Consider the following 8809-nt stretch of genomic DNA (forward strand, 5'->3'; position numbering starts at 1 on the left):
TAACACCCACCAGTGCATGCATCATCTAAATAAAAGCAGACTCTTCATTGCTCAATAAGAGACACGTCTGATCTTACAAGCATAGATTAATAACTAGAAATAAATTTGTAATCATCAATAAACATAACATGATTTCTTACCTAACAGTTTGAACCTCTTATGCCAGGGCTGCAACAGCAACAGAACAGGATAGCATAACTAATGGTGTGACCTATTTAAATGAAACCAAATCCTCTGCAGCAAAAACCAGCATTGATAATAGAACATGATCAAGTGCTCGAGCAAGAAAATTCACATCTCTTCATATTTTCCATGAGCTTACAAGAAGCAGCTTTTAAAATTAAATAAATGCAATGCCATCATTGATCTAATGGAAATAAACAGAATTCAAACAAACAAAGATCAAGAAGAATTAACATTTTCTAAGTTTCGATTTACAACCACCAATGATAATACGACATATCCAACCCAATATAGTTTCAAGAAACAACCAATATACTCGGACAAAAGGTTATGGGAGGAAAACAAGACAACGCAACCTCCACAATCAACTGTCTCTATATTTACATTACTAATTTTTTATCAGAAGCAAAGTACATAGCTTGTGACCAGCTATAGTATCTGGTTCTCAAATTAAACTAGCCAAAGCTATACTAATTTTACAATTTTGGACCAAAAGTAACCACCTGGCTTTAGGACCAGATCCATCTTATGTCTAAACAGTAGGACGAAATAACCATTGTTGGTGTTTTGCAATCATATGTCATATACTCTAAGCAAATAATTAGATAAACAACATTACCTAAACCCGAAGGATGCCAAACTTCCATCTTGAGTGCATATCAAGAGAACTGGACCTATTTCAAGCAAGAATAAAAAATCAGGGAGAAACATGCTCAATTACTCGATTTTAATCAGTAACACAAGAACAATATACATAAACAAATTTGTGATAGGTGTTGGGCTGATCAAAAGCAAGGCAGAAGAATGATACCATGATCTTTAGACATCAAAAATACAGTCTCGACCCCGCATCACATAGCAAATTCCCTTGACAGCTGCAAAAGAAAAAAAATTGTCGGAAAACAGCAAAATTAAAAGCCTTGACCTCTAGATTGCCTTTTATTGTCAAATCTTTTCTAACTAGAGCACTACTTTTAACAACTATGAGGTACGGAGTAGTAAACTTAAAAATATAGGAAGTAATCAAGTTTTCTCCTCATTTTATAGCTTAATAAGAGTGAAATGGAGTAAACCTTCTATTCTGGCAGCAAGGGGAGGACTGATGCGCAAGGGGAGGTAGAAGTGCAGAAAAAGTTGTATCCGTGCGCTTCAGATCTATGCGTCTAAATAATTCCATAGTCACTGGGCCAATTCCAATTCAAAATGCACAAAAGGAAATATTGCTGTAAATTGCTAAAAGAAAGAAGTTAAAATCTTGGTCAAAATGAGGCTCAACAAATGCTCCCTACAAAAAAATAGACGCTACAAGCAAGACAAGGAGTAGAACTGAAAGAGGGTATTTTTAATGACAGTAGGACTTTTTCTTGAAAGAAGAACTTCACAAATTCCAGTGCAAAAAAAAAAAGTCACAAAAAAAATGAGTTGGTTAATAAAACTTTCCCTGTGTAGATCTCATACAAGCAACAACCAAGTGACCAAATATCCATGGGATGATCATAAGGTAAACCAAGAACTGCAAATATAACAATGCCAATGCTAAATCATTAATAAAGAAATTTGAATGATGATCACAGTCGAAAGTGAACTCCAAATTCAGTATTCACATAAAATGCAATGCAATGAAGCTTACTTATCTCAGGCGCTCGATAAAAACGGCTCACAAGTTATGAAGTTATTTCATTTTTTCCAGCAAACATTGCATTCCCGAAATCGAACAACTTAAGCGCGGTCTTGGCTTCATACACCTAAATATCACATTGAGAATAGATGGTCAAATATGGAGATCAATAGTTAGGCAAATTCGATCAAATTAATAGAACCAGTCTTACCAACATATTATCAGGCTTTATAACGATGTGAAGTACTCCATAACAGAAAGAGTTTGCAATAGAACTGTACAGAAGTTTGATGCATCATTTCTTTGGATGTCAGGATCACTTTGCATGAAATTAAAACTGAGGTGCGAGCAATGACTGTACAACTATACCTTAAGCTAACCCAATGGCAGTGGTGTGAAAAGTACCAGAAATTAACCCACCCAAACCAACTAATCAAAATAGAAAACCCCCAATTTCACCTAACCCTAACCCTAAAACAATTCTAGATTTACATTCAATGCATACTAACAAATCAATTACTACGCAAAATTGAATGTAAACAACAAAAATAAAACCTATTAAAAGAACTTCCAACAAAAAACTTAAGTAAAAATCATACCAATATCAAATTAGGAATTACATGAATAGAAGAGTGAGACGACGGTAGTGGGTCGGTGGTAGGTCGGGGCCGAGGCGTCAGTGGGTCGGCGGTGGGGCGGTGGTGTGGTGTCGATTGAATGAAGGAATGGGGGAAAGGGAGAGGAGTGTTCATTATTTTATCGAATGAATGAACAGGAAGGAACTGGGGTACTTCGTATATGGCAATGGTTTGTATTTGCACCGGTTTCACGTAAAACTGATGCAAATACCTAATATCAAATAAGTCAGTTCATTAATATAATTGACGTATTTGATCAAATACATCGGTTTTGCTGAAAACCGATGCATTATATACGTCAGTTTCTTTCAAGAACTGACGCAAATAGCTTGACTATAGAGCAAAAATGGATTCCCGCCAAAATTAAGTACTTTTTGCATTAGTTTTTATAGAACCGACATAAATCGACTGACGCAATAGGTGTTTTTTCTATTAGTGTATACTCCAAAATGGATCCTGTCAAATACCTCTTCGAGAAACCCGTTCTCAATGGACGTTTAGCAAGATGGACTTTGATGCTCTCAGAGTTCGATCTCAAGTATATACCTTTGAAAGTTATAAAGGGGCGCGCCGTTGCCGAATTCTTCGCAGAAAATCCCATCAATGATACACAAACGATAGACACCTGGTCGTTTCCGGATGAGGATATACTCCAAACGGATGTAGACGCCTGGGACCTCTATTTTGATGGAGCATCGAACTTAAGAGGATTTGGAATAGGAGTGTTGCTCATTTCTCCTGAAGGCGAGCATACACCAATATCTGTCAAACTCGACTTCAAGGTGACAAATAACGCTGCAGAATACGAAGCCTGTCTCGTTGGATTGTAAGCGGCAGTAAGTTTAGGCATCAAGAATCTTCGAGTACATGGGGATTCATCTTGGATCATCAACCAAATTATGGGATCTTGGAAAATCCGAAGCGAACGCTTAGCACCTTATCAAGCCAGAATAGACCAAGTTGCCCAATTCTTCGATCAAGTAACCTACCTACATCTACCTCGAGAAGAAAATCAATTTGCAGATACTCTTGCAAAACTTGCATCTTTGATTAATATGCCGGATATCATGGTAGAAATGCCTTTATGCATCAAACGACGATCAGAGCCAGCTTATGTGCACCAAATCACCAATGAAGAGGAAATCACAGAGGAACCTTGGTTCCAAGCGATCCTAAACTTCAAGCTCAATGGCACCTATCCATCAGAAATGGACAAAAGGGGACAACGCGCTATCCGCTTGCTAGCTTCCCAAACGTTCTCATGCAAGGAGAACTATACAAAAGAACACCTCTTGGTGTAATCCTACGCTATCTTGATCATTCACAGGCACGGAAAGTGATGGAAGAAGTCCATGATGGAGAATGTGGCCCTCACATGAGTGGACCCATGATGGCAAAGAAAATCACACGTTTGGGGTATTATTAGACCACGATGGAATCCGATTGCATCAAATATGTAAGACATTGACATAATTGCCAAATCTTCGGGAATGTACAACATGTCCCTCCTTCATTGCTTTACACCATGGCATCTCCCTGGCCATTTTCTGCTTGGGGAATTGACATCATCGGTAAGATCACTCCAGCCGGAACAGGAGGTCACTGTTTCATCGTAGTAGCAATCAATTATTTCACCAAGTGGGTAGAAGCAGCTTCCTACACCAACCTTACAGCTAAGAACGTGGCAAAGTTCATACAAACCAACATTATTTGTCGATGTGGTTGCCCACATGAGACCATCAGTGACAATGGATCATATTTCCAAGCTGAGATTGAACAATTTCTAGCCAAGTACAAAATTAAGCATCACCACTCCTCGCCATATAGACCACAAACCAATGGCGCGGTAGAGGCAGCAAAAAAAAAAGTTGTCACGATTCTCAAGAAAATGATTGACAACTATAGAGATTTACCAAGCAAGATACCCTTTGCTTTATGGGGATATCGTACATCTGTTAGGACGCCCACTGGGGCCACCCCTTTCTATTTGACTTACGGCATGGAGGCTGTACAACCAGTCGAGCTAGAAGTACCATCCTTGCGTATTGTACTCGAAAGTCAAATCCCAGAAGCCGAGTGGAAGAGGGATAGATATGAAGAACTCATCCTCTTGGATGAACGAAGGTTACGTGCATTACACAATGTGCAAACATACCAAGCACGTATCAAACGAGCCTTCAACAGAAGGGTTAAGCCAAGGAACATCAAAGAAGGAGACTTGGTCCTCAAATCAATTAGAGCTCTTTTACCTGTCGATCCACGAGGAAAATTCAAACCCAATTGGGCCGAGCCATTTCTAGTCAAGTCCATACTTCCAGGGAGTGCGGTTAGAATCACGGACCTAGATGGGAACGAATTTGCCAACCTGACAAACCTCGACCAACTGAAACGTTACTATGCCTAGAATAGGAGCAAAAAAAAACGCGCCTCGCGTAATGATGTAACCATAATTAGCGCATATTTAGCCCCCGAATTAGCCTTGTTCCCATGCTTTTTAGTGCATAGTTGGGTCATTTATTGTCTTTAGTTCTTTGTTTTGCATATTTTTTGAGATTTTGATCCCTTGGTAGGAAAGGAATGCAAATCTTTCATTTTCATGGCAAAACAAGACTAAATTGATTGAATTCAATGACCAAGCATCAAGGAGAGACAATATTAGAAGGCCTTTGTTCATATTATAGTAGATGAGCAATGTTGAGAAAGGATCCTTGCATCCCCGAGGAAATCCCGAAGGATTTTATGAAGAAAAGGGAAGAAAAGAAGAAGAAATAGTGCTGAGCTACAATCCGAGCGGATTGTCCACAATCCGTCCGTCCTCCACAAGCACGATCCGTGCGTCTTCTTCCAAAGACGCCCGGGTTAGCAGCCCCCAGAATCCGCCCGGATTCCCCTGAAGACGCCCGTCTTCCCTCGCCTGAATCCGCCCGTCCCGACTCCAATACGCACGGATTCCAAGATCACAACAAATTTCGTCTTCTCCAAGCTACAAAGAAAGAAGCCCTTCCTTCGAAAAATACCGGCTCCTCCCTGCTCAATCTAAAAAGTGTAATTACTAGTTTAGCCTTTAGTTAACCCTAATGCATCCACCTAATTTCCACTATAAATACCCCATTAGTCTAATTAGAAGAGGATGTTCTTCTTATAAATATTTAGAGTAGTTAATATCAATTAAATCTCTGTTTAGTATTGTAATCAACAATTAATCAAGTTCTAATACAAGTTTTATTTCCTTAATCTCTCTTTTGTTCATCCTTTATTTTGGGTAATTGAAGATTATTTGGGTTATTATTAGGAGATTGACAACCTCTCAATCAAGCATCAAGTACTTCTTTTATTCTTTGCTTTATTATTGGAATCATTAGTAGGTATAATTCTCTTAATCCCTTTTTAATTATTGTTAATTACTTTCATTTATTCATCATGTTTCCTTTTGTTGGTATGATTAACAACCTTGCTAGCATGATCAACATGATAATGAGTGAGTAGTGACCTATCTAGGGTTAATGGGTAATTAGGGGAAACCAACATGGGGAATGATTCATGCTTCAATTAATATGCTTTCATGGTTTATTTGCTTGCTTGTTTTGATCTCAACTCATGCACATGTTATGTTTGATGAAATCTGAGCCTATGGATCCTTGCATTTTTTTACCCATCACCTATCTTTTCAATGAGACTTGTAAGACATAAACCAACTCGAGTCTCATTAGACCATGCATGTTGTTGAGTAGGGAAGACTAAGTCGACTTGTAGGTGTTGTACAATCTAATCGATTCGGCTCCGGGACCCAAACTTTCCTAGGATTGTAAGATATAACCCAAGTCAATCCATCACAACAATAATTGCTTGCTTATAATTTGAGAACATGTTTGTATGATCAATTCCCATGATTCCCCTATGACCCCATGACACCCTAGTGCTTTTTATCAATTGTTTACAACCCTTTTAATTCATCTTACTTATTTACTTCCATTGCTATTTTAGTTTAGTGACCTTCTACATCAACCCAATTTGTGACACCCCTAAGACACCACTAGTTTCAATAGAAATCTCATCTCAATTCCCGTCCCTTGGGATACGACCTTTACTTGCCTCTTTACTAATTGTAGAGTTGTTTGTGAAGCTATAAATTGTGTTTTGATTCGGACGTGACCCAACGACAACATCTATTAAATTGTGAACACGAAACGGACCGATCAAAAATGGCGCCGTTGCCGGGGACGGTGTTAACTTGATTTAGATTTTGTTATATTATTATTAGTGTTGTCTTTCTTTGACTTGGGGAAGTAAAACTCCTCAAGGTTTGTTCTAGTTTTTTTCGAGTTGTTTGATATTTTGCATGTCTAGAAGGTCACAAGGTGATTTGTTACCTTTTGACCGTGAAATTGAAAGGACCTTGACAAACAATAGGAGATTTGCTAGGAGGAATTTGAGAGGTATTAGCGAGGTAGTGGATATTCAACCAACTATTGAGTTCATCAACCCTTTTGCAAGAGAAGGTGAGGAGAACCCAACACAACATACCCCACAAAATCAACCTACAATGCCTAAATTTTCATCACATTCCGTACCCACCGAGGAGAACCTACCCAGTGGTACTCCCACACCACAACATTTGACCGGAAATTTTATTGCCAAATCCGCCTTTATCCAATTAGTCGAAAGGAGCCAATTTGGGGGGATGCGTAGTGAAGACCCTCATTCTCATATGGAAACCTTTTGTGACTATTGTGATGCGATTTCTCAAACCGGTGTGACTCAAGACCAAATTCGATGGGTCTTATTTCCTTTTTCTCTAATCGGCACCGCGAAACAATGGTTGAAGGGCCTTGATAAGGCCACTCTCGGAATTGATTCTTGGAAGAAGTTGGCTCTAGCTTTCTACAAAACGTTCTACCCACCGGAAAAGACTAACATGCTAAGAGCTCAAATTACGGGTTTTAAGCAAAGGGATGAAGAATCTTTGTATGAAGCTTGGGAGCGGTTCAACGGAATTTGTCGCTCATGTCCTCACCATGGACTTAGCGAGTGGTTCTTGGTACAACAATTTTGGAACGGTTTATATGAAGATTCAAGGAACATTCTTAACATGGGATCAAATGGAATGTTCACCGAAGTTGATGACAATCAAACATGGAACAATATTGAGGAAATGGCGGTCCATAACTCACAATATAGTAGACCTCGCAAGGCTACTAGAGGAGGAAGGCATGAAGTGGACTCCGTTACTCAATTGGGTGCTCAACTTAGTGCTCACATTGACACAATCAATTTAAAGTTTGAACAAGCTATGGCTAGACTTGAAGAAGCCTCAAAATCACCAAAGCATCATGTTAATGCCATGACGGCATCCTCATCAATCCCAAGTGGGATATGTGAGAATTGTGGAACTTTGGGACATGACCAAGGTGAATGTAGGGGAACAAATGAACAAGTGAATGCTTTCCAAGCATACAAGAGTGGTACCCCTTATTCCAACTATTACAATGAAAACACCAAGTTTCATCCAAATCTCTCATACAAAAGCCAAAATGTTCAAAACCCTCAAACAACATACACCCCACCTCCCATGAGAAACCAAAATCAAAGACCCTTTTTCAACCAAAACCAAGGTTACCAAAACAAAAATTCATACAATCACCAAAATGACCAAGGTTTTGATGTTCAAAAAGCGGTCCTCCAAATGCAAAAGAATCAACAAGAGTTTTTCACTCAAATGCAAAAAGATAGTCAAGCAAAAGAAACCACCATCAACAACATTCTAGCTCACACCAAGATGTTGGAAACACAATTGACTCAACTAGCATCTTCAAGCTCACAAAGACAAAAGGGGCAATTACCACCTCAAAGTAATCCCCCAAGACATGAAACGGTTAGTGCCATTCACTTGAGAAGTGGTACAAGGTATGAAGCACCGAAGAAGCAAGTTAAGGATGAAGTTGTGGAAGCTAGTGATAAGGAAGAAATTGTGAAAAACTCCAAAGATGGAGAATCATCAAAAGAAGAGATTTCAAAGAAAAGTGAAGACAAGGCCAAGGAGAAGGAGCCCATTGTGATTAGACTTCATTTTCCAAGTCGTTAAGCCAAGCCCAAATTTGATGACCAACTTGGAAAGTTTATGGAAATTGTGAAGAATTTGGAAGTCTCAATTCCTTTCACGGAATTAATCAATCACGTGCCGGCCTATGCGAAATACATTAAAGACATCCTCACAAAGAAGAAGTCGATCCGGAAACTTGAGACTATCGCCTTCACTAAGGTGAGTAGTGCAATACTTCAAGGGAGTTCACCTCCAAAACTAAAGGATCCGGGAAGCTTTTCAATACCGTGTACCATTGGCGACACCACGATCAACAAATCCTTATGTGAT

At 39.1% G+C, this 8809-nt stretch overlaps 1 long non-coding RNA gene and 1 other non-coding gene across 2 annotated transcripts; both read right to left on the reverse strand.

The window, feature by feature from the left end:
• Positions 1-447: 447 nt before the first annotated feature.
• LOC141629849 (uncharacterized) lies at positions 448-1475 on the reverse strand. Its single transcript, XR_012537370.1, has 3 exons — positions 1257-1475; positions 995-1058; positions 448-857 (listed from the first exon to the last, which is right to left on the reverse strand). It is a non-coding gene; the product is annotated as an uncharacterized LOC141629849 (long non-coding RNA).
• Positions 1476-7354: 5879 nt separating this feature from the next.
• Positions 7355-7461, reverse strand: LOC141644555 (small nucleolar RNA R71). Its single transcript, XR_012544168.1, has one exon. It is a non-coding gene; the product is annotated as a small nucleolar RNA R71 (small nucleolar RNA).
• Positions 7462-8809: the final 1348 nt, after the last annotated feature.

Source organism: Silene latifolia, chromosome 2 (genome assembly GCF_048544455.1).
Source record: "Silene latifolia isolate original U9 population chromosome 2, ASM4854445v1, whole genome shotgun sequence".
Lineage (NCBI taxonomy): Eukaryota > Viridiplantae > Streptophyta > Magnoliopsida > Caryophyllales > Caryophyllaceae > Silene > Silene latifolia.